The sequence below is a fragment of the Desmodus rotundus genome, chromosome 3, assembly GCF_022682495.2.
Source record: "Desmodus rotundus isolate HL8 chromosome 3, HLdesRot8A.1, whole genome shotgun sequence".
Classification (NCBI taxonomy): Eukaryota; Metazoa; Chordata; class Mammalia; order Chiroptera; family Phyllostomidae; genus Desmodus; species Desmodus rotundus.
The window spans coordinates 76,965,311-76,993,079 of NC_071389.1; positions in this window are offsets into that span (position 1 = coordinate 76,965,311).

Genomic DNA, 27,769 nt, shown 5'->3' on the forward strand with positions numbered 1-27,769 from the left:
TGGATAAACAGTTCAAAACCATTCCTCGTCCAAGTGGCCAGGCAGAAAATAAACAAAGTACAAGGCCTGCATGGGCAGAGTCGGAGAATGAGGGGCAGAGAGAGTACTAGAGTCTAACCCAGAATAATTCTGGAGCCCGTATGTAGTGGTGGGAGGGAGATATTCAAGGGATGGTACGTGGTCTGTAATTTACCTTAAAATACTTCATCATAAAATAATATTTTCCACTATTGTGATATTGATGTTCTCTCTCTCTCTCTCTCTCACACACACACACACACACACACACACACAGAGAAATTGACCAAACTGGCCTACAACTGTGTGCCAGCAAAGTTTATGTAGCCTGGTTGATTCATTAAAGGGACTCTGACCTTGATCTTTAATCAAGCTTCTTGAAAGAGAAGTCTAGACAAACTCACTTTCTCCGCATTATAATTCTTTATTAACTCAAAAATGTTTTTGTTGTGAACTAGAACACAAAAACACAGGAGTTTATGCAAATATACAGTTCAAGTTTTCATGAAGCACACACCCACGTAACCCACTACATACGTCCTGGCACAGAATGTCCTCAGCCCCCCACCCCCCACCTTATGACCAGCAAAGCTATCCACTGTCCCAACTTCATGGTAACCACTTTCTTTTCTGTATGGTTTTACCACTTAAGATGGCACCCCTAATAAACCAGGATTTAAAAACCAGGTTTTTAAAAACAGCTTTATTAAGGTATAACTGATATACAAACAACTGAGTTTGAACTTTGCAGACACTGCGATACTGCTGCCACCCACCATCATCAGAATAACAGATGCACCCAACACCACCCGGAGTTTCTGTGCGTCTCTTTGTTTGCTTGTTTGCTTATTCTTTTTGTGTGTGTGTGATAAGAACACTTAAGGTGAGATCTACCCTCGTAACGACGCTGACGGGCACGAGACGGTATTGTTAACTGTGGGCTCTATGTTGTACAGCAAATCTCTAGAACTTATTTATTTGGCATAAATGAAACTTTATGCCCATGAACAACAACTCCACATTTCCCTTCCAGGCGTGTCCAACCCACAGCCTGTGGGCCTCATGTGGCCCAAGATTGCTATGAATTTGGCCCAACACAAAATCGCAAATTACTTAAAACCTTTTTCTTTTGCTCATCAGTTTTCATTAGTGTTTGTGTATTTAATGTGTGGCCAAAACAACTCTTCTTATTCCAGGGTGGCCCAGAGACACCAAAGGTTGGACACCCCTGCTACTCTCTAGCCTCTGGCAACCACCATTGTATTCTCTGCTATGAGTCTGGACTCTTAGATTCCTCATAACAGATGGAATCAAGCAGTATTTGTCCTCCTGTGACTGCCTTATGTCACTTTCCACAATGTGCTCCAGGATCATCTGCATCGTTGCAAATGGCAGGATTTTCGTACATTGTATGGCTGACTAATATTCTACTGCATGCATATACCCCATTTTATGTATCCATGCATAAAACTAGAGTTAAATTTCCTCTTTATTTGAACACCATATAAGTGGAATCATGAGTATGCATTATTTTGTGTCTGGCTTTTTTTGGAATCTTTTGATCAATGTTTTGTTTCTTAATTTATATATTGTAGATAATTTAGTGGTGAATTATATGTATTTCAAATGCTTCCTTCAGTCTTATCTTTTTACTCTGTTAGAGTGGTTAAATTGGGGAAATTTTGATTTGACTTTATAATAAATGTTTTGGAAAGAATTAATAATTGCCTTTCAATCCTTCAGCAGAATATATCCCTCTGCTTACCTACATGATTACGATTTCCCAATAACAGTCTGTACTTGTTTGGTCTTGAACATCTTCTGTGTCCAAAACAATGGGGTAGGTGGAGCATTTGGCACCTAGACAACACCCATAACACTTTCTTATGACCTGATGAGTTTCAGAAGCAATTACATAATTACTGGTAATAATAATATTTCTGATTTGGCATCTAGTTTTAAGTAACTAGCAATTAAAACGATAAACCTAAATTTTAAAAACATTACTCAAGCTTAATAAAATAGTTCATGTATGAAGTAAAATTTGCACTTAGCAAACAAATTTCACTTTGCAGTTGGCATTCTGTTTTGTTGTTTTACATTTTAAAATCAAATAAAAACTGCAAGTGGTTACATAGAATAATAGATTCAAAGCAACTCAAGTTGTAGTTCTTTGTCTTTACTATTACTGAGCTATCACATTCTTTATTTTATATATACTGCTTAAATTCGGGACAGGTAGTAAGTATCCTATGGGTAGGAAGCGCAAACTGTTTTCCAAGTGAGTTCAAACAATTCCAAGCAAGAGCAGACTTGGTTGCAAAAGACTTGGTTGCAAAATGAAATGTGTCTGGCTGAATGTGCATGCGCAGTTGTTTCATCTTTTCCTTATTGAGTTGTAGAAATTCTGTATATATTCTAAATATAGCACATCTCTTACTTTTTCCTAAATCGTGTCTTTTGACATACATACACATCAATTTTTAATGTAGTTCAACTTAATCTTTTTTTTTTTTTGCAGTTGCACTGTTTGCATTCCATTTAAGGAATTTCTATTTGCAGCATCTTCTGAAAACTTCATTGTTGTACTTTCACTTTAGTTAATAATCTACCTGGAATGGGTTTTAGTCTGTGACAAGTGACAGGTGTCACATCAATTGACCCAGCAGCATTTACTGAGGTCTTCCTTTCTCCACCCTCCTCCAGTGTCAGCTTTGTCAAAAGTCAAGTGACCGTAAACATGTGATTTGTCTCAGGACTCTGTTCTGTTCCATGGGGTTGTCTATCACTGTGACAATTCCACACTGTCTTTGTCATTTTATATTAAATCTTGATGTTGCGTTTAATGTCAGATAGTGCAATTCCTTCTACTTTGTTCTTCTTTAGGCTTTTCTTGACTGTTTATAGCCTTCAACATTTACAAATAAATATTAAAATCAGTGTGTTCATTTTTTTAAAATAAAAGGAACTCAAACAAACCCTGTTAGGCCTTTGATTGGGATTGTTTTGACTATCTTTCTTTTCATGAATTTTCATGAAAACAGAAAATGAAATTTTATCCCCAGATTTGGAAAGAAAAACATACATTTTATTTTTCCAGAGTCCTGAGAACTGTACAGCAATGATAAATGAAAATCCAATGATCTCTTATTTTAAATATTGTGTAGCAAAATAGTTTATTCACATAGATAATATTTCAGTTTCAAGAAGGCTTCCAGTGAGCTTCTTAAATAAATTGGTTTTCTAAAACAAACAAGATGCATTATTAGTCTAAGCAGCCGGTCATTTCCTATTGCTTTGACCAGGGGAAAAACCAACAACTCAGAATCCAGTGAAGCGAGTCTGATTCCTGGGCGGAGAAAAGAGGCTTTGTGTAGTAACACATTGTTTTCAGGTTTTATTTTTGTCAGTGTATAAAGCAATCAAATAATTTAATAAGTATTAATTAAAAGAAGTTTGCTTACATTTATTAAAAATAATGTTTATGTAACCAATTATTATATGATATAATTATGGTGCATTGAAATTATTGAGTTGTCAGGAGCACTGGATGTGATTCTGCCAAGTTCTGAGTGCTCTCCAGGCCTCAGTGTCACACCTGTGAACTGGGAGGGTTGAGATGATCGCTGATGTCCCTTCTATAGCCAATATCCTACGCTTCTATTTACCTTACATCTCCCTTCATAGTACAAAACACAACTGCATCATTATTATACCATGGATATATTTTAACATTTAATATATAGCCTTTTATTATTTCAAGAAAAATTTAATGTTTTGTATATTTTAAAAACCTTTTAGGATATTATCAAAAAGATCTTTCACCAGCATTGAAAAATCCATATACTATGAAAATCATAAACAATGTAGCGTGGTACAAAGTTCCAGTTATAAGGTGAATAAGTTCTTGAGATCTGAAGTAGCATGCTGATTGTAATTAGCAGTACTGAACTGTATACTTGCAATTTGTTAAGAGAGTAGATCTTAGAAGTTCCCACCCCATGTATGCACATACATAGTAACTTTGTAAGGTGATGGATGTGTTAACTAACTTTATTGCAGTGATTGTTTTGTAATATATATGTATATCAAATCATCACATCACACACCTTAAATGTACACAATGCTATATGTTAATTATATCTAAAAACTGAAAACAAGAATGTAGTATAATGTTGAAACTGAACAGATGGCTTTTATATACTGTAACATGCAGTCTTGGGGACCACTGGAATAGAAATAAAGGTTGGTGAAAATTAGAGGCATCCCTGTTTAGGCTCTAGTCAAAGCTAAGCGCGTAGTCGGTGAGACTTAAGTGTTCCTGAGACCTTGCCCTCCAACTCACCTTCACGGACAGCCGTTTTTTTCCAACTGAGAAACATTTACATTTAATATTTAATAAGATATATTTAATAAGACCCAGCCCATCTCCCCCAAATTATTTTTAATTCTAACTTAGGTACCTGGACATGGATCCTACATCCTTTTAGCTTTTTTGATTTCCCTTAAGTCTACTAATATATTATTTATATGACAAAAGGCTATATTCTCAGCTAAAATAGCCTACCATTATTCAGTTCTCTCAGTTCAGGGTCAAGAACAAGATCACTAATTTGATTGAAATGAAATGTTAATTGAGTTACAACTCTGCACTTGAAATAGAAAGCTGGAACAAGGCCAACTAACCATCCTTAAATATAGTGAAGACCAGTTTTTTGTTACGATGAAGGAATTCTGACTTCATGTCAGTTTTAGCTTACTGATCCAAAGACACCCTCGTCCCCACACACAGGACTTCCAGATATGTGCCCTGCAAAAAGGTCACAGCTCATCTCTTAGCTGGCCAGGGACTTAGGGGTGTTTTGCTCCTAGGAAAGTCATAGGGACCCCAACAAAGGAAGATGTAGGTCAAGTCAACAAGAGTGGAGCAGCTATGCATCAGTTGTCTCCTTCCACCTAATTTTAAAGCCAAATCACCAATTCTGAGTTGAGATGTTTTCTCCTAGAACTCTAATTAAATATTTATAATGACTCCTGGCTATTGGGGTCCAATATTTTTAGAACTGAGAAAGAAAAATATAGGCCTCATCTATCAGACTATAACAAAAGAGCAGAGGTGGCAGAAAAGGTGAACTTTACATCACTCTAATTTTATTTACACATGATACTCGAGGCAAAAGACAAACAAAAATAAATGTTAGTGCTCACACTTAAATTTTGGAGAAAAAACGTGCGCTGACCAGGGATGAAACCCGCAACCTTGGCATATTGGGATGATGCTCTAACCAACTGAGCTGCCCAGCTAGTGCAAGAAGGGTTTTATCATCCTTAAGCATTCTTAGCAGCATATCCCCAATCTCTCATTTAGGAGCATTGAAATTTCAGCTATAAAAAGTAAAATTTTACTTGAAATAAAATGCTGTTATTTATTTAGTGCCTTACAAAGTATAAACAATTATGAAACTGTGGGCTTAGAACCTTAGAGGGATTTTATCTATAAATATATATGTTTTTATATCTGACTATTTTATATAATATATAAAACTAATTTTAAAAACTATGTAAGTATAGTAGCTTAGAGATGACAAAAATCACTTTCATTAATAATGAAAGGCAATGTCAGGCAATATTCAAGAACTTCAAGTACTTTTAGAAATATGATTTTATTTTTCCTTACAAAAACCCTGTCAAGTAGATATTATCCCTGTTTGCTGAATGACTTAACTGAGGCTCAGAGAAATTAAGCAAATTTCCCAAATCTCCCAGTCAGTACATAGCAGATCTGGATCTCAAACTCAAGGCTTCAAATTCTGAGTGGCACGACTTAAATGAAATAAACCCTGCATTTTTTCTTTAATTTTCTTCTGCCCTTCTTCTGTGGATATGGTTGAGGAAAGTGGGACTCATTATCTGTAGAGAGATAAGAATGTTTGCCCCTCCCAACATTGGAGTAAAGCAGAAGCCAGGACAGGGTGGTGAGGAGGTGGGAAGAGCATCCTGGGAGTGTGGAAGGAAAGCAGCCTGGCATGCAGCAGTATTTTCAATGCACTCAGATGCCTTTTAGCTCGGTGCTCGCCTTTTTAAGTAAGCACATTGGTTTTATATTCAATCGTGAGATTGACTATTTTTTTAAAAGTCTGATGTGAAATTTGGAAATGGGAATTTGAAACCCAGAGAAAACTGCAGTACTGTTATTTTGAACTTGCTGGAACATTACATTCAAATTTCCATGGTAAGAATAAAATGGAGGTCAACAGCACTGATGGAAAGTGATTCTCTGTGTGTGCATATGTGCACACATGTGTCTGTGTGTGAGTGTGGTATGAGTGTGCATGTGTGTATCAGTGTGGTGTGTACATGCATGTGCCTGTGTCAGTGTGTGAGTGTGGAGTGTATGTGATGGGGTGTGTGTGTGTGTGTGTGTGTGTCTGCTGTGTCGGGGGTACTTGGGCCAGAAAGAAGCAAGTGGTGAGGTGACACCTTTAGGAAGTTGGATGGTGGCAGCCCCAGATTCCAAAACCAGGCAATCAAATTAGGGAGGACAGAAGACAGATGACATTCAGGGAAAGGACACAGCAAGGTCAGTAGGGGACAGCCTGGGTGAACACTTCAGTTTCCTTTTTTGCCTTCTCTTCCCAGGCAGGAATGGTCTCATGGAGGCATCAGAGAGAAGCCCATAGAGAGGCCCCACTGATCCTGGTGATCAGTGTAGATGACAAAGGTCATACTGAGGTTGTCCCCCAGGCCATCAGAATTTCACATGCTCCTGATAGTAAAGTGGGCTCTCAGGCAGCTTCCTGGAGTCTAAGCCATTAAAAATGTAGTCAGGGTGAAAAAACATGGCCACAGCAGCTATTTTAATCTCTATGTCCTCTCTGTGCCAGATCCTTCAGTTCCCACTCTGCAAGATAGGAATCTCAATCTTTTAGGATAAATGACTCAGTGAGTCTCAAAGAAGTTAAGGGACCTGGCCATGGCCACAGAGCAGTTTAGACCTAACTGGATCTCTCTCACTCCCAGCTTAATCAGCACTTGTTGCACAGCTTTGCAAATGAGAAATCAGATCCAAATTGGGTGTCCTCAAAAGCAGAGTTTGTGAGAACACATGTGTTTGTGTAGAAAGAAGAAATACTTAAGTATCCCATGTCTGGAATGGTATTTTGCTGGACCAGAGAGTGTACTTCAACTGTTTCTTCTACAACCTGCATGAAAGATCAGCAAGTAGGTGGGGAAAGTAATGGAGGGAAGGGAGAGAATAGGATCAAGTGGTTGCTCTTAAAATTATATTGTGCCAGTGGTTGGTTCTGAAGGGAAATCTGTCTTGGCCAAGCTCGGCTCACTGGATGGGCCTGAGTCAAAATGATGCAGCCACTTTCTGGTTCTCAAGATGGTTCTGGCTGCCTGCAGGCAGATGGGGCAAGGCTACTAATGCTGAGGGCAATGGCCTGGGGCAGCCCCGCCAAGCTGGACTATGTTCTGTTCAGGATCCAATTTATAAGGGAAGCCATTAACCCACTAACCCTATTTGAGGCTCACCCTGAAAATGTCAGCCATGACTCCAGCAGGCCTCTGGGTACAGTGGAGAATTATCCAAAGGGAGAAATGAGGAGCAGTAGAGGACCTTGAAGATGCAAAGTGCACCTTTGAGACAAGGGAACATCTGTTATTCTGACTCAGCTGCACCTCTAGGTTGAGGTTCCATGACAGAAGCCTTTTCCTGGAATGTCTTCCATGAGCAGCATTGACCAAACTGTGTCCTGTGGCTCACTATTCAAAGTGTGGTCCTCACACCAGCAGCACCAGCAGCACCAGCAGCACCTGGGGGCTCACTGAAATGCATAATCTTAGCCCTGTGAACCAAAATTTATTTTAACAAGTCCCCAGGTCTTACTCTGCATCTTCAAGTTTGAGAAGCATGGGTCTGCTGGTCACTGGCACCTCTGCACAGTGTTTGTAAGGGTTCAGGAAGAAAAACATTCATAGTTTCAGTTATTATACATGTATACTACAGTTGCCATCAGAAAGAAATCTTTCCAACTTTGTTTAAGCCAGTGCTTTCCAAATGTATTTCATGCAGAAATTTTTTTAAAAAATGAGAGATGTATCAGCATCTTTTGGGACATTACTGTTGGTTCCTGATAGAGATCTACTGCTAGAAGTTGATGAGGGCAGGAGTGGACACTGAAGAATTTTATTGAGCACAACCTTAATGAACAGAAATAAGGAAAGAAATTTATCAGAGCTTCCAAATGTCATTTCAGAAGTGAATTAGAAGAAAGACAAAAAGTAGAAAAGTATTACAGCATGAAAGCTAAACAACTCAACTGTGGATCTGCCACTGACGAGCTGTGTCATGTTAAGCAAGGATTTTAATCTCCATGGACCTCATTTTTCTCCTCTGCAAAATGGGGATAGTCATAGATCCTATTTCAACTGTGATGTTCAATTTAAATAATGGTTAAAAAAATTAACACACACTAAGTTCACAATATACCTCCTTTATTTATTATTATTATTATTACTACTACTACTACTACTAATCTTATCTAGGGAATGAAATGGTAAGAATATTGTAAGATTCTATAACTTAGAACTTTCCTATGTTTTTAGCTTTTGTTTCCAAAAGGATTAGCAATAAAACACTTAAAATGTACAGTCTGTTTGTCTTTGGGTACAGCAAGAACTTGGAATATTTGTGAAAACTACTTCTCTTTGGCCAGTTTTAGGTACTTACATCATAAGCACCATTGCCATAGACATCTGTGCTGTGACCAGGCTTGTATAACTTTCACCACATAACTAATTGGCCATCAGGCAATTTTGCCATAAAAAATATAAAATCATGACAAATAAAAGAGGGATGTTAAAAGGACATAATAAAATGTTAAAAAGTGAATAACAAAATTAAAAGATTGTATTGCAAAGTATAGTATATTTGAATACATTTAAAGTGTATATAGATTTATGGTGATACTACACAAATAACTGATTTTATTTTGTGGATTGTACCTAAGCCTTTGTCTTCATTCTATGGGAAATGTGGGTTCAACTCTGTACCCTCAAATAGAGTGAGTGCTTGGCCTTTCTTTCTCTTCTCAGTGTAGTGTGTTCCAAAGTAAGAAATGAACCATTGGGGCAAATCGCCATCTGTAGGAAACGCTACTTTAAGACCAGCACCACAACCATGGCTACTCAGCACTGTATAGATGGTTACGAGAGCTAAGATTTATATATGATGTAAAAATGGGAGTAACTGTGAGAATGTCAAAGGAAAAATGAAGCCAAAACTGCCAACTAGCTTAATTACATACAGTCTTCCAAAGGTGTTTGATTCATCAATGGAAAAATAAATTCAGCCAACCAAACAACAACAATAACAAAACCTGTCAACCAGTTATTTTATCTTTTTTTTTTTACAGCAAAGTTGCCTTATGGCCAATTAGCTATTCGGCAAAAATGTTTGCAGCCAAAAAGCAAGGTGCTAAGGCAAATTACCGCACATGCCTTTTGGCAGTCAGCCTTGAGAGAGAAAAAACATGCTGGGCTAGAGTGGCCGCTTACCACTACCAGGAGGGGAGGAAAGCTGACTGGGTCCGAGGACTCACTGCCAGGAAGAGAGAGGTGAGTAAAGGGGAAACTTGAGTGTGAGAGGTGCCCTGGCATCACAGAGACAGAAAGCTCTTTGAAATTCCCTGATGTCTTTTAAAAATTTTAGAGCATCTTAATAACACTTCAGTTGAGAAAGCTGAATCTATGCTGTGGCATGAATTCTCTGTAATGTAGTTTGTAGATAGTGGGAGTTTCAGCTTCAGTTTCAACTTTATAGAATCACTTGTATTTAGACATGTCTGAGTATTTCCAATAGATTGGTTGTGGAGGCCCCATTAGAAGTCTATTTGCACATGAGGTTAAAGATAGAACTCATGGACTCAACCTAACTCAACAAATTTGACCCACTTATAAAGTCCAATGTATGAGAGATCTTCTCAGGCTGGCTCCAGTGGAGATGGTCTGAATCTTAGGGAAGAAGAGATTTGGAACAAAAATGGAAAACTCTGTATTAAAAGCCATCATCGTGAAGGCTTTGGTAGCTCTACGACAGAATGTATGCCCTCTTCGCCTGGCTCCAGCCCCTCAAGGGCTCTTGCTCTCCAGCCATGGTGGAGGAGAGGTCTAGTCAGCATTGGCTACAGGACCTCCAGCACCTCCAGCAAAGTGATAGCCATGCTCAACATAGGCAACTCTCCCCTAGCAAAAGTGGCTCTACAGAAGAGGTCAAGAGGTCTTACAGATGCCACATGGTAGTGGTTTGGGAACACATATGGAATTCCCTCAGGAAATTCCCCCAAATAGTTTCCAGGAAAACATCATAGGGGTCAATGAGACTCAGCAAAAATGGGCTCCTGTGGCCAAACTACCATTTTTAAGCAAGGTTAAATTACCTTCAGAAAATTCAAAAAGTAACTCAATTGTGCCTCATAATAGCATAAAATAATAGCACACAATAGGCAATGCATTTCTACAAGAGGCTGATTACAAGTAAACTGGAAGTGCAGAGAGTGGTACAAAATGCAATTTATCTCAGTGAGCTGCCTCTCTGTGCATGCAGAGCCAGCCTCAGTGTGCTCCACTGAGGCCCTTCACAGTCTTCTCCATCTTTCCTTTTCTATCCTACTTCTCACCTCCCATTGTCCTGGCTCCACCTTGCACATGCCCCGTGTCATGAAGATTGTGAAGACTTCATTCCTGGCTCCATCCTGGAGGATGACGGTAGCTTCCTAGAATCATAGAAAGTGCTTCATATTCTTTAGAGTGGCTCATCCACAGCATAGGAACCACCTGATTTCTTGTAAAATGCAGATTTTGATTCAGTAGGTTGGAAGTGGAGCCCAAGATTCTGTATTTCTAACAAGCACCCAAGTGATTTGATGTTACTAGTCCATAACCAACACTTTGAGTAAAAGTGATCAAAAAGACAAGAAAAAATTTCCCCTACTGACATTGACTACCACTCACAATACAACTTCAAGTCACCAGGGGATAAAAAGAAACAAAAGAGATAAGGAAGATTGCGGACACCATCCTGCCATATGCGGTTATAATTAGAGAACTATTGGGTTGTTCTAATGCTAACAATGCATCCCGCTCTCCCCTCCCACCAGGAAGATGATGAAGAAGCCCATGACAAAGAGTGGCAGGAGAAAGCCTGTCCTGGTTCTGACCTGGGTGCCTGCTTCTACAGTCCTTCTAGGGCTAGTTCGTCTTCTGATCCACACTAGTCTCACAGTAGGTACTAACAGCCTACTCAAGCTTGTACTGGTCAATGTGCAAATTGCACAGAGTTCTCTTTCCATATTGCAGTTGTTGAGAGTGCGATCTTTGAAATAAGTATTTACCAACTGTATTTCCATTGATACATTATTTTTGTTCATAATTGTTATAAATTGCACAACTTATTCCATTGCTGATGTACAACTCCCCTTTAGTGTAAAAGCATTCACCAAAGGGAAGAGAAAGCCTGATGCAACATGACTGACACCAAAATGACCACGTAATTCTTCCCCATTTTGTGCATCAGGATGGTCTCTGGCCTGTCCCTATAAGTCATTCACTTGGTGGGTTTTTTAATGTCTCACTATAAAAATTCTCCTCCCCAAAGTAATTCTAGTTTCAAAATCTATCTCCTTTCTGCCTTATTAGGCTACTGCTGTTTAACCCTACGATACTTCACTTGTTTGATTCACTGTTATCTAAGTTATTTCAACATGGAGCATGTCGAGTGATGGGAGAAACTCCAGATCCTGGGAAATAAAATATTGGATTTTTGTCTTTGAATTTGCATATAATCACTTGAGCATGAGGTGAGGAACAGTTAATGACATTTCATTGATAATAGGTATTTAGGAGCTAGCAGAGAAAAGAAAATTGGCTTAACTTTGTAAAAGTACCATTGATTATAGTTATTTAAGCTCAATTACCATGCAGCTCAATGGTAAATTGGCCTGCAGTTATATGCACATACACATATCATTAAATGTCCAGTTCTAATGCACATTGTATTACATTTTATTTGCTTAACACGGTCAACTCTGTGCAAGTGCAGGTCATGAGCCTAAAGTACTGAGAGTCGTGCCACAAACCACACAGGACACATTTTGGATGCGCAGTGTCCTAGTTTATTTTGTGGTCTTTTCAATTATTTATACTACTTGGGTTATTATTGCCCTGTTGCCCTCAGGAATGTGGCCTGAAAGCCCGCATCAACATCCCATTTCACAGTGTGACTCCACCATTGTTTTTGTTTCTTTCCACCTTTGCAGTTGTAGTGGTTCCTTCCCTCTCTCTGGAATGTTCCTGCCCCTGCTCTTGCTTCCTACTAACCCATCCTTCATGTCCTTGCTTTAGATGCCCTTCTCTTCTCTCCCTGAGCCTGGATTAGATGCTCCTTACACTTGATAATTTCTCTATTTTAAAATTTGCACATTCTATTGACATTCCTTATCTACATATCTGTGTTCCCTTCTTGACATAAGCTTATTGGGAGAAGGGAGTGTTATTCATTGTTGTATCCCCTGTGCTTGGCACAATACATAGCATTTAATAAAACTCAATAAAAACTTGTTTTTTAAAAAAGTATATTTTATTGATTATGCTATTACAGTTTTCCCAAATTTCCCCCCTTATCCCCCCTCCACCCTGCATTCCCCAACCCTCCAGCATTCCCCCCTTAGTTCATGTCCATTGGTTGTACATATATAAGTTCTTCGAGTTCTGTTTCCTATACAATTTTTACCTCCCCCCATCTATTTAATGCCTACTAATTATGCTTCTTTATCCCTGTACCTTTTCCCCCCTATTCCTCCCTTCCCCCTCTCCACTGAAAACTAACCATGTGATGTTCATTTCTCTGATTCTGTTCCAGTTCTAGTTGTTTGCTTAGTTTTTGTTTTCATTGTTTTTCTTTTTCTTTTTTTTTTTTTAGGTTCATTTGTTGATATTGGTAAGTTTGTTGTCATTTTGATCTTCTTCTTATTCTTAAATAAGTCCCTTTAACATTGCATATAATAAGGACTTGGTGATGATGAACTCCTTTAACTTACCTTATCTGGGAAACACTTTATCTGCCCTTCCATTCTAAATGATAGCTTTGCTGGATAGAGTAATCTTGGATATAGGTCCTTGCCTTTCATAACTTTGAATACTTCTCTCCAGCCCCTTCTCTGCTTGCAAGGTTTCTTTTGAGAAATCAGCTGATAGCCTTATGGGCACTCCTTTATAGGTAACTGTCTCCTTTTCTCTTGCTGCTTTTAAGATTCTCTCTTTGTCTTTAATCTTGGGTAACTTAATGATGATGTGTCTTGGTGTGTTTCTCTTTGGGTCCAACTTCTTTGGGATTCTCTGGGCTTCCTGGACTTTGTGGAAGTCTATTTACTTTGCCAGATTAAGGAAGTTTTCCTTCATTATTTGTTCAAATAAGTTTTCAATTTTTGCTATTGTTCTTCTCCTTCTGGCACCCCTATAATTCAGATATTGGAACGTTTCAGGTTGTCAAAGAGGTTCAAAAGTCTCTCTTCATTTTTTTGAATTCTTGTTTCTTCCTTCTGTTCTGGTTGGATGTTTATCTCTTCCTTTTGTTCCAAATCGTTGATTTGAGTCCTGGTTTCCTTCCTGTCACTATTGGTTCCCTGAATATTTTGCTTTATTTCATTTTGGGTATCTTTCATTTTTTCTTTCATTTTTTTGACCAAGTTCCATCAGTTCTGTGAGCATTTTGATTACCAGAGCTTTAAATTCTCCATCAGATGGGTTGGCTGTCCCCTCATCATTTAGCTCTCTTTCTGAAGTTTTGTTCTGTTCTTTCATTTTGGCCCTATTTCTTTGTTTGGAGCCCCTGTTAAGTTGTAAGGGGGCAGGCCTTAGGTATTCACCCTGGAAAGCAACCCTCCTTGCTGTGCTGTGGCACTGCCAGTGGGGGAGGGGCCAGAGAGGGAACAATGCAGCTCCCCTGTTCTTCTCTAGCCCACTTTACAACGAACTCTCCTGTGAGACTGGGAGTTTCTCCCACTGAGGCAACCACCGTAATCCACAGCCTCCTCTGAGTCTCAGTTTCCCCTTAAGTCAGCTGCGCCTGCATGATTCACTGCCTCTCCTCAGGTTCTCTCTGTCCTCCGCCTTACCAGTCTGGTTGTTTTGTTTGACTATTTCTTTAATTCCGTGGTTGTCGGAGTTCCATGCAGTTTGATTTTCTGACACTTCTGGTTATTTATTGATTTTAAATTGATTGTTATCCTCCTTTTGGTTGTGCAAGGAAGTGAAGGGTTTCTACCTATACCTCCATATTGGCCAGAACCCCCCAAAATTTATTGAATGAGTAAATAAATGAGCAAGTCCTTCTCTCCTGTTCTGCTCAAACACACAGCTTCTTCCTGCCTCAGAGGAGAATGACAGGCTGGTTGGAATAAGTTATTTTCAAGACTATTGTGATAAATGTCCAAGACCATGTTAATATTTGGCCAATCAGTTTGTTTTCTTTATAAGTCAATATCAGCCTGACTATATCCACAGTCTTCATTCCATTGACATAATGAAATTCTTCACCATTGTTTTTAAGTTTAAGAGCAACTAAAATGCCTTTGTTTTATTTTAAAGTGCCAGGGTAGATGGGATACTGTGAAGACATACTAGAAATTAATTTCTTAATTAAAAAACTGGGTTCAGAATTTCACTTTATTTCTCTGATGTCCTGTTAATGCTTCGTCATAGTATTTGGTCTATAGTAAGTTCCCAGTGAACCTGAGTTACTAATCTTCCCCAACACACTCCTTCCACTTTAAGCACCGACCTTAGGGAAATAGACTCCAAACACTAAAGAGGATAGAAGACAGAGCACTGAGATTTAATTTATTTCTGAAAAAGGGTCAGAGATTCCTCCCCTCTTATATGCACTAAGCTTTGGTCCTTCTTAAGTTTCATCTAAATTCAACAAGTTAGTTATTATTTAACCTGCTAGGTACCCAGAACTGCATTAGGTTAATCTAGTGCCGCCACAGGGATAATTATAAAAGTCTATGATGCTGCCAATTCTTAAGCAGCTACAAAGTCTGTCTGTGGTGATTCCCTTAGGGACTGGTACTTAGTGTTCCCATAAACTCATATTTTTACCACTGGTTTCCATGCATTTAAATATACTGTACACACCCATGCTGATCAAATTCTCTTTGGCTCCAGAATACAAAGCATGTTCTACTAGGAATAGATGTCCACAGGCTATAGAGCAGGGGTGTCAAACTCATTTTCACTGGGGGCCACATCAGCCTCGCAGTTGCCTTCAAAGGGCCGAACATAATTTTAGGAGTAGTATAAATGTAACTACTCCTTAACAGTTAAGCGAGAGCTCTGTGCTACCACCAGGTAGAAACAAGGTGCCGGCAGGATAAAATAAGGTGGAGGGCCGGATTCGGCCTGTGGGCCTTGTGTTTGCCACCTGTGCTATAGAGTAATCCCTACAATGGAGTAAAAAAGACCCTCCAAATGTATATACAATACACATATACACTATTAAGGAAAAGTTGCAATATATAACCCAGCTTCATGAGTCCATAAAAACCCCAGAAGACTCTGAGGAGCCTGAGCTGCTCTCTTACACTGCAGTGGATTGGTTGCATTCAATGAGTTCTTCTGCAGCCTATTTTGAAAATCAAGGATATATTGAAAGTTAAGGCTTAAATTCACAGAGCGAATAAATCATGCTTGGAATTCATTTTTCTAATGTCTGCTGCTGTGGTAAGTTATTGTGGAAGAGGCCAGATGGGAATTAACATCACCAAATATTTTGCAATATTTTTGCACAATGAGGTAAATTAAGGACACGACTTTAATTTGGATCTCAGATTTCTTTGTAGACTTTATAAGCCCTTTATTTCTTTAAGATTTTATTTATTTATTTTTAGAGAGGGGAAGGGATGGAGAGAGGGAGACAAATATTGATGTGTGGTTGCCTCTTGAGCACCCACTACTGGGGACCTAGCCTGCAACCAAGGCATGTGCCCTGACTGGGAGTCGAACTGACAACCATTTGGTTCACAGTGGCACTCAATGCACTGAGCCACACCAGCCAGAGCCACCCTTTAAAGTTATATAAATATCAGTATCCATTTGCATGCATACAAAATAGGAACAGTTATAGAAAGGAAAAGAACATTAGTTTCTGCTTGGTGGGCTTCTACAAGCACGTACTGAATTTATGGGTGTTGCAGCTCCTGAAGGGGGTAGTGGAGTGAGATGAGATGGTGTACACACAAACTGGCCACCTAGATGAGACGTTTGTGAGTCTGGTACTGCCTCTTATGTGTTTGTGGACACGCAGGTTATCTTTCTCATGTTGATGGAAATGTGAGTTTGGTGGATGCTTCTTTAAAACAGATGAGATTGTGATTGGCAGAGACAAAACAATATGAATTATGGGTCTCAAAAGAGGAGACAATTGATGGGGAAAACAGGAAATATGAACCTATAAAAAAGGTATAAAAGGAAATGATAAATTTGACCAAAAGCAAAAAACATAATGGTATACTAATAGTTAATAGATGTTAAACTAGTCTGTAGACTGTTATTTGGCTAAAGATAAAACAGAGAAGTGTTTTCTAGAGCTTGATGCTGGTTAGGGACTTAAAATTGAGAAAAATGCAGAGGCTGTAACTAAAAAATTCAGGGAAGACTTAATAACAATGTTAGGGGCAGGTCATTAGATATGGATAAATTCTGTCAAAAATCCAACCAACTTTCACTCTTTCCATCCACATTCATATTTTTGTACTTTTCCTTTAAAATTGTGGAATAAAGTGTGTCTCATCATATAAGAGGTTTTAGCCATCTGCAGATAGGTAGGAAAGCCTGGGGGACGTATGAGAGCATCAGGTGGACCTTCATGATATGCTTTAAAATTGTACCCTTGGTTATCAGGTAATATTCAATCTACCTGCTTCCTTGTTGGCAGAGCTCCAAATTTGATTTGGAATCTACTCATCCCTCACATGAATCAGGGGAGGTTGATCCCAACCCCAGCCCAGGTCCAGGGCAAAATCCTAACCTATCAAAGCCAACCAACATGGTGCTATTCCTCTTGCCCAAGGACTGTTTAAGACTGAGCTTATGATTTATTGTGGCGAATGACATGGGAGAGGAGATTTTCTAAGGGACTTTCAGGAAAGGTTTCCTCACTCTTAAAAAAGACAGCCATGAAGACATGGTCATCCTCTGGGTGTGGCTGTGTCTAGGCTGCATGAAGAGGCAGAAGCCACGTTCAACCATGAGGAGAGCTAGCCTGACGACGAGGTTAATATAGGCCAGTTGGAAGAATAAAAAGTCTAGATCCTTAGTGAGTATTTTTAAACCAATTAATTTAGCAATATTGGATATTTTCTTTTGTGGAACACTGAATTTCCTTACAGTTTAAGCCACTTTTTGTTGGTGTTGTTTCTATTTCTTGAAGCCAAAAGCATTTTGACTGAGATACATGCTATTGTCTAGAAATATCTCTGAAGATTGTTCTACCTTAGTAACATGGGTGCCTGATGACATGGGCTACATAGGAGATTATATAGGAGGCATTGCTGTTTTCTCCTCTTTCCACTCTAGATTACTCCTCTAGTTCCTGGAAGAGGTTGAAGACTTACTCTTACAGCCGCTGATCCCTACCAATGATTGGTGCTCAGGCTTTGCTGATGAAACTTGGAAGTAAGAACTACCTTGTGTGAATACTGTCTTTTCATTGCCCTAATTATCATTAAGACCAACTTCTTATTGTCCATCCACCTGGACTCCTAGGTGCTACAGATGCAGGGCTCGCTCCCACTGTGCTCCCTATTCTCTCCCAGGCACCCTTGGTCAGGGATCTCTCTCTCTGACCTACCGTAATATGGTACATGGTGCCCGCCCTTATCCACAGTTCCACTTTCCTTGGTTTCAGTTACCTGCAGTGAGCCATGTTCCAAATATATTAAATGGAAAACTCTAGAAATAAAAAATTCGTAAGTTTTAAATCACATGCTGTCCTGAACAGCATGATGACACCTTGTGCCATCCTGCTCCATCCCACCCAGGACGTGAATCATCTCTTTGTTCAGTGTCCTTAGTGTCCACTACCTGCCCATTAGTTACTCAGTAGCTATCTTAATTATCAGATAGACTGTTGTGGTATTACAGTGTTTGTGTTCCAGTGATCCTTATTGTGCTTAATAATGGCCCAAAACACAAGACTAATGATGCTAGCAATTTAGATATGCTACGGAGAAACTATAAAGTACTTGCTTTAAATGAAGAGGTATGTAGGCATAGAAAAAAACATAGTATACATAGGGTTCAGTACTATCTGTGGTTTTAGGCATCCATTAGGGTTCTGGAAGTTATCCCCCACAGATTAGGAGGGACTCCTGTAATAAGGCTGTAGCCCCCTCTGCAGACAGAGCCCATCAGCAGCTAGAGCACTCAGGAAATGAGAAGGGGAGATATGTGTATATGCTTCCAAACTCCATGGAACCAGAGAAGGGGAAGAATGGAAGTACGTGGGAGAGAGCTGACAGGGTGGGAATGGATGGAACTGAGCATCTGGAAGGTTGTAAACTAGGGAAGCCCAGACTATAGGGGATACAAATCTGGGCCTTGATTCTTAAACACAGGTGCTTTTGATTATTAAACCATATTAGGGAAAATGGTCAATACTTTTCTAGTTTTAGGTAGGAAGATGAACAAAGTGAGAAGGACTAACAAAGTGAGAAGAGGAAAACTTTTATTTGACTGTATAGAATGAATACAAATTATAGTAATTTATGCAAACAGCATATTATTTGTGCCAGATTGTCCTGCTACACTACAACTGGCATACAGTAAACACGGTGTGGGTTTTATTTAATAGCTCGTGTCCCCAGCCTTCCTAAGGTTACTCTGAATCACTGTCATCAGCTAATGTAGTACATGGTGTTGACTCACAACTTTACAAAGTGGAAGAGGCCACGGCCTACAATTTACCTACATGCTTCCCAACATTTCTAGTGTTCCTTCATAATCCATTGTGGAAATTAGTTAAGTTTTCAACCAGCATTACCTTTAGAGATAGAGAAGCTCAACAATTTAATTTTTGTTATGCTTAATATTCTTCCCTACTGCTTCAAAAGATGCCTACTCTTTATTTGACAATCACTTAAATGGCATTTACTGAATGCCAGGGATTTTTTTTCTATGTGCTTTTCAGATATTAATTCTTGTCATCTTTATAACAACCTCAGAAGGCAGCGTGGCAGACACTATTGCCCCACTCATGAGCCCTCAGTCCACCCCAAGCACCACTGCAGCCTCGGTAGACAGTCACACGTAGACTGGCAGTGAGGACCAGTGGTTGCTGGTAAACCTCCTAGTTTCTGAATGCTACCTAACACCTCTCGTGCTCTCAGGAATGACCGGCTCTGGAATGCCCCTTCATGAGCTTCTCTCTCACTACTTCACTTGCCCTTACTCCTTCACTCACACTTCTCAAAAAATTACCCACACCACTTGCCCTGAGTGGTATGGCTCAGTGGGTTGGGCATTTTCCTGCAAACCAAAAGGTTGCCTGCCAGTTCGATTCCCAGTCAGGATATGTGCTTGGGTTGTGGACCAGGTCCCCAGGTGGGGGTGTACGAGAGGCAACCCATCAATATTTCTCTTGCACATCTCTTGCTTCCCTCTCTCTAAGAATAAATAAATAAAACCTTTTAAAGACTTACCCACACCTAATTCCTTCTCTCACAGTCTGCTTTGGGACATACCCAAATGACAACACTAAGTTTTATGATAATATTAATTTTATGGGTGAACAAAGTGAGGCATAGAGTGATCTAATAATTTGCTCCAGATCATCTAGTTAGTAAGTGGTCTGAATTCAAGCTTCAGTGTCTGTGTTCTTAACTACTACCCTATGCTGCCTCTAAAATGCACACTCTCCAATCAGGGGAACCCATCCCTCTTCCACGTATCCCCATCACTCTCACTAATATAAATTGAGGGAAGGAGGGTTTGGCAAACTACTGCCCCCAGCCAAACCCAGTATTGTGTGGCATGTTTATTTAAATAAAATTTTATTGGAACACAACCACATCCATTTGTTTTCATATAGTCTATGGCTGCTTTTGCACTATAATGGCAGAACTAAGTAGTTGTGATAGAGACTGTAGGGCCTGCAAAGCCTAAAATGTTTACTGTTTGGCCCTTCAGCAAAGAGGTTACTGACTCATAGTATTTCTCCTTATATGTGATCTTTCCCCACTGGCATTATTTAGTAGCTATCAGTGGGACTCCCAGAATGTGGCTTGACTTTGGGTTGGGTAGCTTTGAGAACTCTGAGTGTCTAGTCTAGTGATTTTCAACTTTTTTCATTTCATGGCACACAAACTAATTACAAAAATTCTGTGGCATGCCAAAAATATATTATTGCCAATATGACAAAAAATAAGTATAACTTTTATTGATTTACAGAAAAATTAGTAATTATCTACCCTTTTTGCTCCAAATTGACTTTTTAAAAAATCAGGTGCCTATACTTGCATATAAGGATTTCTGGTACCAAGAATTAATCAACTAGCCCTGGCTGGTGTGGCTTAGTCTGTGTATTGAGCACCAGTCTGTAAACCCAAAGGTCACTGGTTTGATTCCTAGTCAGGGCACATGCCTGGGTTTGGGGCCAGATCCCCAGTAGGGGGCGCATGAGAGGCAACCACACACTGATGTTTCTCTCCCTCTCTTTCTCCCTCCTTTCCCCTCTCTCTAAAAATAAATAAACAAAATCTTTAAAAAAAAGAATCAATCCATCGGATTCAACCTTACTATGTGGCATGACCAGTAAGATGAAAGTCTATTATGTGACCTATATATTTATGATTCAAGAGAGGGCATTCATACCAGACAGCTATTGTGTTGGCTGTTGTCGTTTTTTTATATGACAACCTAAGTGAAAAGAGATCAGTGCCTCTGACTAGCCAGGTACTGCATGTTTTAAAAATTCTTGTGGCACATGGGTTGAAAATCACTGATCTGGTCAATAAGCAAGTTCTTATTGTGCTCTTCTAATGGGCCCAGGGATGAGTCACATACCCAAATGCTGAGCCTGTGGCTTACTCTTTTCCTGGCTGCCAATCAGATGGTTTGTGACTGTTTCTCCTTTTCCCAAACTTGTCCCATTTTTAAGAGATTCAAGGTACTGCTTTCCCATTTATGAGTATACAGCATTGGCCATGCTTCAACAAGTGGGTTAGGCCCAGAGGAAGTTTCTGTCAGAGATGTAATCATGCAGAAGAGGACCTCGTCTAATTCCATGCAGACAAGACAGATCTCATCTTATTTTAGATGATTCAATGAGAACAGTATGATTAGATTGGTAGAGTTGTTATGCTAACTATTTGTTTGGGAGTTTTTGTGTCTGGGGCAATTTCAGCTGGGCCTGGCATCACAATATTTGCTTTATGCATTTGCACACAGGGGTAGAAAGAACACTTACAGACATTCACATCAAAGGCACCCATTTGCTATCCTAGGCAATCAAAAGGATATCTCATTATCCATCATTTATGTTAATCTGCCAATTTGGAACTATTTTTTCTTCTTTCAAGAAACCATAGTAACTGTGAATCTCTGAGTGATATCTGTTTAGCCACACTTTGATAATAATATCTGCCTTTCCAGGCAATGCTTTAAGCATATTCTGAAAAATGCCTCTCAGCTCAAGATGCTATAACAAAGTACCACAGATTGGGGGGCTTAGAGACAACAGAAGTTTCTTTTTCAAGGTTCTGGAGGCTAGACATCCCAGAGATCAGGGTTTCAGCATGGTTGGGTTCTGGTAAGGGCCCTCTTCTGGGATGGAGAAAGCCAAGTTCTTGTCTCAGTTGGTGGAGAGAGATAATCTTTCTCATGTCTCTTCTTAAAAGAGCAGTAATTTCATTCATGTGAACCTCATGAACTCACCTAATCCTAATCACCTCCCTAAGGCCCTACCTCCTCATACAATTCACTTGGGGGTAAGATTTCAACATAGGAATTGGGGGGTACACTAACATTCAGTCTATAGCACTACCACTTTATAAAGCAGGGAAAGATGCCACTTGAGAGTGAATGGCATATACCAAGAAGGGAGGAGCATCTTCCATGCCAACTTGTCCTTTTCAGCAGGGTTTGGGTAGTAATTGTTTATATGTTCTAGACTTACAGACAAGGTCTTTAGACAGTGTAATGGATACTTCTTCCTGTAAACTCCTCTATCTTCTCAAGAAGGTTGTTGCGGGTCAAATAGGTTGAAGTAGGGAGCCACACACACATAACCCTTGCACAACACCTGAGAACAAAATTCACCCAGAAATGCACTTAATTGCCTTTCACCAGCTCAACTACAGTTTCATAGAGGACACTTATGAAATTTAGTGCCTTCCAATTGTCCACAAACAACTGGTAATCTCATGTACCTTCTCAACTTTCAACTATAATGAATTTATGATGAAGAATCATCAGTTCAAACAAATGAATCTTTCATAGTGAGCTCCTCTCTTCAGTGGACTGTATCTAAGAGACACTGCATTATCTTGAAAACACAAAGCAAATAAATGGTTACCATTTGATAAAATATCTCAAGTTCACAAAACCTTCATTCATAGCCCCACTTTGCTGGGACTCTGTCAGAAGCAAATCTCAGAGAATTTATTGTTTGTTAACCAAAGGACATGATGTTCCTCTCTTTAACTGCTTTTGGCAGTACTGTGCCTGAAACTGAAGTCTGCCGTAGAGTAACAATAGTTTGAAATCATTACCTGTCACCCTTGTCAGTTTGTTCACTCAGGTACTTTGCCTGGAATGTGCAAACAATGCTTCTGATTGCTTGAGATTTTCAGGGGAGCTGGCTGCATAGCTGAGCCTTTGTGGGGACAGTAAGTTTCAGCGGAAGGGTGGAGGAGACCAAGGAAGGAAGGGGGAGGGGAGGAGTGTCCAAATCACCAGAGCTTTCAAACCGAACAAAGACCCTCTCTCCTCCCTGTCTCCTGTGGATTCTGGTACCCTTTTCCCAAACCCAATCTCTGAGCTGATTGAAGCCTGAGGGTAGTGTTACAGTGTCTCTGGTGTTTTTTACAGCTTCCCTGCTCGGTCCTGGACATGCTTTGAAGACCCCGGCTGTGACTGTCCTTCCTGGGAGGCCCTGGCAGCCTGTGGCTGAAGCTTGTCAGTCACTTGTAAGAGCTGATATCCATTAGGTATCCAAGGTACTTACTGCTCCGAAGTTAGAAGAAGACAGGATTTGCACACCAGCTTTCCTTCCTCCATTTGTATTCAGACCCACAGAGCTGTCCCAAGTGACCTTCTTATTATATTTTCTTGGCTTTGCTTTCTGCCCTAGTTCTTCCAGCTCTTCCCCTTTTTACATAATTCATGGCTTTTATTTCTCACTTAGTAATTTATTTTAAATTTTATTCATGCTTTTATGCCCACTTAACCTGAGTCCTTATCTTGAAAAATGACTGCTCTTAAGTGACCAGAGAAGGAAGAAGTAGCAAATTATCAGTACTTTTTTAAAGAAAAGTTGTTCTAAATTATTGTATTTTTATTTTCAACCGTTATAACCAAGCTTGCCAGGAGACAGTGGTTTTCAACCTTGGTTGAACATTGGCACTATCTGACATGCTTTAAAAATTACTGATGCCTGGGCTCGCCTCCAGAGATTCTGTTTTTATTGGCCTGGGGTCAGACTTGCGCATTGGAAGCTTGAAAAATTCCCAGGTGATTCTAATGTGAAGCCAAGGCGGAGAGTCCCTGCCTTGGGCAATGCTGTGAAGCAAGGCTGTTTGGGGAAGTTTAGAGTCCCTCCACCTCCTCTTTGAGCACAACAACATTTCTTCCCCATTCCCTCACAAATCAGAAAAACTGCTCAAGTCCTTGTGCCACTACTGTGTCACCCTGGACAAGTCCCTCCCCCCACCTGAGCCTTGGCTGGGCACTGCCCACCAAGGCTGCAGAAGAGCCTCCTGGTTTAGAAGCCCAGCCTGCAGTGCAATACAGAGTCAGGGGTCCTGAGAAAACAAATAACACTGCCCCAATTAATGTTTCCTGTGTCCATATAGGAATCCCCTATCTGTCACCAATATGCCCTTGCAGAGGAAGACACCTCTTAGGGCCCTAGATCTGTCCTCTTCAGCCTCCAGCTCTCAGAACCTCTGTCTCCCACTGGGTGCAAAGCAACTGTCCAGAAAGCCTTCACTGACCACCACAGGTACATCAACAAAGCTTTCGACTTTCTGGCACTGGTCTTGAGGTGCTCCAGTGGGATTTTTTCCCCCTGCTTGTCACTCCATGCAGCCATGGAATTAGAGAGGGGCCAGAATGTGTGGAGGAAGCCCTCCAGTGAGGGGGCAGAAGCTGGCCTTCTTTCTCTGCTTAAGAGCATTTGAGTTGGTGCCCCTTCTGTCATGAAGCACAGGATTGATGGATGTGAACAAGAGACTGTAACTTGTGTTTTGTAGATGAGAAAATAGAGGCAGGCCATCCAACTACATCCCATGGGTCTCTTTTTGGGATGTGGTGCTGTCTCCCCACCTGCAGGAAGTTGAAGCCCTGTTGATGCAGGTCCTGAGATGAAGAGTGTGTTCAAAAACAGAGGAGGCAACATGGGACAAAAGACATCATCACCTATGACCGTACTGTCCTGTGACACTGAGTCCAGTCCCTCTGGGGGTGTTTGTTGTCACTTTTCTCCCCTCTAGAATGCTCTTATCCATTGGCCACTGGTTCACTCCTCTCTTCAGTCATCTCTTCACCACCCCATCGCTCCTTACCCCCTTGCCCTGCTATTGGTCTCCATCACTATGATCTCTACTTACAGCTATCTTACTTACAGATTTGTTTTTTGTTTCCTAGGCCATGAGCTCCCCAAGGGACAGATTTTGCCTGTCTTGTTTATAGGTCTTCTCTAGAGCCTAGAAATCTTTCTGGCAAAAAAATTAAACAAACAAACAAACAAAAAGGAGCAAAGTGAATGAATAAATGAGTGAGTGAGTAAATGAATGGAACCTTGGGACTAGGTTTATCTGCCTCTGCATGTGTGAGACAAATGGCCCCTTGCCATGGACTGTACCCCAGATCTCATTCCTTGGCCTGGCACTATTCTGTCTTCCTCCATGGTCCCCAGTGGCCCGTGGACTTCTCTCCTCCCAACCACACGCAGCACGTCTCCGCACAGCCTCTAACTACTTGCTTCTTCCGTGTCTTTGCTCTTGCTGTTTCAGCCCCGCCTCCCCTAATGCTTTTTCTCCATCCACTAACGGCCTACATATCCCTCAGAGCCAGCTCTTTCCAGAGCCTTTTCTGACACACAGCCAAAGTGCATTTTTCATTCTCTGAATTTCTACAGGACTTGGTGTGTCTCAAGTGGTTCTTAGGGCATCTGAGAATAGACGTCTGGCTCTTTGGAGACTGTGTTGGTGAGACTGTAACCCACGAGTGTGTTCCCTGAGACCTGCAGAGAGGTCTCAGTGTCAGGGAGTTAGCTGCCAGCTTAATCTCATGTTGACACAAGAACTTTTAAGCATCCTCAACATCTTTCTCCCCACACAAGTGAGGCCACTTTAAACTCTGGGCCGCAGTGGCTCTTCTATTGTGAAGTCTTGAAGAATTCCAATGGCTGGTCACATGTGGGGTTAGAAGCACAGATCCCAGGAGTTTACCAAACTGCAGCTGCCATCCCTTCCCTCCAGCCCCAGACCTGCACCCCACCCTAGAGCAAGTTTTCGGGACCACAGGACATTATCTCCAACCTCCAACCTCCTCTCCCTCCGCCAGAGGCCCACATTCTAGCAATCTCTCACAGCCTGCTGGCAACACTGGGCCGCTCATGATAAATATCCTCCTTCCCTCATTCATCAAATTAGCCTATTTGTTTGCTTCATTTCCTGGTAGTTAGCAATTACTGTGTAAGCAGCAGATTTCTACAGATTCAAAACCTAAGTCTTGAGACAGGTATTGCCTCATTAAAACAGATCATGAAATTAGGAGTCTCTAAAACAATACTTTTTTTTTTATCCTCACCCAAGAACATTTTTCATTGCTGAGAGAGACACACACACATACACACACACACACACAGAGGGAAAGAGAGAGAGAGAGAGAGAGAAAGAGGGAGAGAGAGAAACATGGACTGGTTGCCTCCTATACACGCCCCGGCTGGGGATTGAACCCGCAACCTTGGTATGTGCCCTGGCTAGGAATCGAACACGAAACCTTTCAGTGTATGCACTGACACTCCAACCTATTGAGCCACACCAGTCAAGGCTTCTAAAAGGATGCTTTTAAACATCTCCCTAATACACTTGCTCCTCTGCTTGTCCACCCCTAATTTTTATGGGAAGAATGAGGCTATCAAGAATATGGGTGGACATTTCTATTCTCTCAGGAGAAATCCTGTTGGCAGCGGGAAACGGGGATGAGCAACAAGGGCGTTTTTTTACAAGACTGATTTATTAACTATGATACATATCATATAAAGCCTTTTCACCTTTTCAAGCCTTTCCCATTGAGACAAATACAATATTTTGTAGCAAATACATGGTTTTTGAAAACAACCCCAAACAAAATGCCTCAGTCAGAGGATTGCCTCAGCCTTAGTTGATGGCAGAACCATGCACTAGTCAGGATGGAGCTTCAAAATACCCATGTGTTTAAATAAAAATGTCTGGAAATTAAGCAAACATTCCCCAACACTAACTAGAGGATGTCTTGTTTAAAGCCCCTAAAATACAAATGAAACTGTGACAAGATTTTGATAGATGAAATATTTTCAGACTTAAAGATTATTCAAGGCAACAGACTTTCCTTACACTTCTTTAGAGGTAAATTTAATATATCCACATTGTTATTTCCACACTTATACCCTAGCACACTTTCACCCTTATATGTAGTCTCCTGCTCACTCACAAGTCATGTTCTCAGGGGAGACATTTTTCAGAGAAAATATAATATAAATATACAGTATAAAAGTAAGGCTTGTGTGTTATCTCATATTTTGTTAATATAGCTAAATTCAATGTTTTCATTTATTCACTGATTAATTTACTCATTCATGCACTTATTCACTTGGTAAACAGGCACTGAGTAACCAGTACGTGCAAGCATGGTGCTGGGTGGTGGAGGGGGGATGTGGGCGGGGGGGGGGGGGGGCCGCAGTAGTGAACCAGGGCCGGTCACAACAGCTAGATCCTGACAGGCCTTCCTGCCGTGGATCTTAAGTGAAAATGAAGATGTCAGAGAATAAATGAATAAACATACAAAGTAGTTATCGATTAGAATAAATGTCAAGAAAAGCATCTTTATTTTTGAGCCTGGCAAATAAAAATAATCAGCTGGGTGGGAGAGTCTTTCAGGCAGAAGGTACAGCATGAGCAAAGGTGCTGAGGCAAGAGATGACTCCGTGTGTGGTTTGCAGGACAGAAAAGGGGCCAGTATGACCAAAGCTTGCTGAGCCGGCTGCCCTGGGAGAAGGGAAGACAGATCGCTGCGATTGTTTTCTGGTCTCCAGGTGGTGGAGGAGCCTTCCTGTTTTCCTTTGAGTTGTTTAATTGGATGGGATATTCATTACTCTAAGAGTGCCTGTACTTCAAATGTTCCAGACACTAATAGGAACCTTTCCTGGCAAAAAGCACAAAATTTTGCTCAGGGTATCTAAAAATCTTTGCCTCATGAAAACCCCTCA